Source organism: Caretta caretta, chromosome 20, assembly GCF_965140235.1.
Source record: "Caretta caretta isolate rCarCar2 chromosome 20, rCarCar1.hap1, whole genome shotgun sequence".
Lineage (NCBI taxonomy): Eukaryota > Metazoa > Chordata > Testudines > Cheloniidae > Caretta > Caretta caretta.
The window spans coordinates 23849104-23851717 of NC_134225.1; positions in this window are offsets into that span (position 1 = coordinate 23849104).

A 2614-nucleotide genomic window follows, 5' to 3' on the forward strand; every position below is an offset into this window, starting at 1 on the left:
ATATTCCTCAGACAGCCCCTACCCTGTAGATAGCCAGGGCACCCGAGGGTATGGTTTCCGGTCCCAGGGAGCCTAGCACCAGGCTGCCCTGTGAGAGGCAGATGTAAAGGGCTGAGGATGCTAGGCTACAGCAAAGGACAGAAGCAACATCAAATCTTTCCCTGCCAACAGAGCTGGCGGATCCTTCAGCAGAGGGGTACTTGAGAAGGGGTACAAACTCCCAGTCACTCGCTAATTGAGCAAGGGCATAGGATCTCCAAGCCAGCTGTGCATCCCCTCTCCACAGGCAAGCGACAGTGCCTGCAGGAACCGAGGAGACATGAAAATTAACCACAGCTGAAGGACCTGTGAGCTGAAATGCTGTGTCTGAGTGTGTCTGTGTGTAAAGGATTCCAGATTGCAGGCCAGAACCGGAGCAGCAATTAGGCAAGCACTGGCTATTTGAGATGGAGGCTGTACTTTGTGTTTTCAGAGCGAAGAACCTTAGAGCACACTGCCATGAGAGTGAGCAGGGAAGGGATGTTAACCATGGCTTTCCCACCTCACCTGAACTGAAAACAGCTTCAGAATGTAACTGCAATGCAGGGCATATTTACCCAAAAATAAAATCCTTTCAGCGGAGCCCCACTGCATGTTAATGGAAGAGTCCCGCATGCCAGAGCCAGCAGGAGTCCCAGGGCTTGAGTCATTGCTGCAGGTAGGGTAATGTCCGTGTGCAAGCTAATATGGCTCCCTGCAGTTCAACACAGGTTTGAGTCATCTCAGCTCTGTCCACAAAAACAAACTGGGCAAGGAGACTTTCACATTCGCTACCGCCACATGCTACAGCAAGGTTTCTAAGGACAGTCAGACTCAAACTCCAAGATAACACAGAACAGGCCCCCAGGCAGAACCCCACCATCACTGCCAGGGAAGAAATTTCTGTTCTCAGACACTTCAGAGCATTTGTTTTTGCTGCTAATGCCACAGCAGGGTCTTAGTGGCAGGAAAGGGGAAGGGCTGGGTCAGATGGTATTTCCTGCTATAGCACCAGGCCATTCAATGGTTCTGCTTTGGAGGCCATGTCTCAGAATACCCTTTTCCATATACAGCTGAGATCCAGATCAGCAAAACACGAGGGCCCAGTTGGATGAACGCAAAGGAACAGTCAGAGCAGTTCAGACCAGCAGATCATTTAGTCCAGTCTCCAACATGGCCATTACCAACTGCAGGAAACTCTATAATGGACAATTAGGGAATAATGTGCCCAGGGGAAGGCTTTTTTCCTCCCCTAACACCCACTCAGTTAGTAGTTGGCTTGGATAGCTGCCCTGAAGCACCCAGGTTCCTTATCCCCGCACTGTATGGATGGGAAGCTCTTTATGGCAGGCCCTAGGCATACAGTACTCCTAGCACTAGGGGGCAGATATCCAATCATAATAAACAACATCCTACCTACTTTACCTGTGAGTGTTCTCATTATCCATATAAAACATCAAATGCTTTTCGAAATCCCACTAAACTCAATATCTTGTGGCAGAGTTCTACAGGTCAATATTATGTTTCAAATTCCTTACCAGCTTGCAATCTAGCACCTGTGTTTCATTAGCTATCCCCTCACTCCAGTATTACCAAAAAGGGTTTTTTTTTTTGGTTTTTTTTTAAAAGAAAAGCACCCAATTTGGCCAGCCCTTTCTTTTGGGTGTACTTACTAAAACTGTCCTGATCTTTTCAGCCTCTCCCACCTCCAGACTGCTTCTCTTGCTGCTCTACCTTTTGAAAAGGAGACGACAGAGTTGAGACCATGTAATTCACGCTTAAACCTATTACAATTCGAAAACAAAAATCATGACCAAGTCCAGCTTTAGAAAGCATTCAGCTGCCAATACTTCAGCTAGTTCACCTTTGACCCGGTTTTCATGATATTGCACAGTGGTTTGGGGGTAATTATCCTTTTATAAGTTCTCACCTGTCACCCCCAACAGAGAGGGTATTTTTTAAAATATGTTGCTATGGAGACTAACTCATCTGATATGCAAGAGCCTTCCATTTCCCCAGAATGGCTAGCAAGGGAAAGAGCAGAGACAGAAATTCAAGAAATATTCATTTTCAGACGCCTCTTAGTTTAGGTGATTATCTTAATTGGCTGGAGCTTTTGGGAGATGTCGCCTTTCCTCATTTTTAAACAAGATAGGAATTTTTAAATCACACCAAGGAGTGAGTCTGTAATGGCTGGTTTGATATAAAGAAAAACTCTGCAGATTTACAGAACTGAGAGAAGTTGGGAAACAGTTACTGAATTAGACACTAAAGAGCCTGATGTAACATTCTTACTCACACGGAGTTGCACCTGACTCCATGATTCCAACAGAACTATGCCCTGGGCAAGGCCCTACTCAACACAGCCACAAGTGGCAGAATCAGGCCCCCCGTTATTTGGTGGCTGTTTGATTTTCTTTCAAGACCCAGAAAGAACAAGTAAGAACAGCTTTGTTTAATACCACTGGAGTTATATTTCCATTTTAAGATCAAACTGGCCAAAGCTGCCTTTACACATGCTGCACAGGGATTTAAAAAAGACCAAAGAGATCTGTACAATCTACGGAGGAAGGGAAGAAATAATGAATGCCAGAGC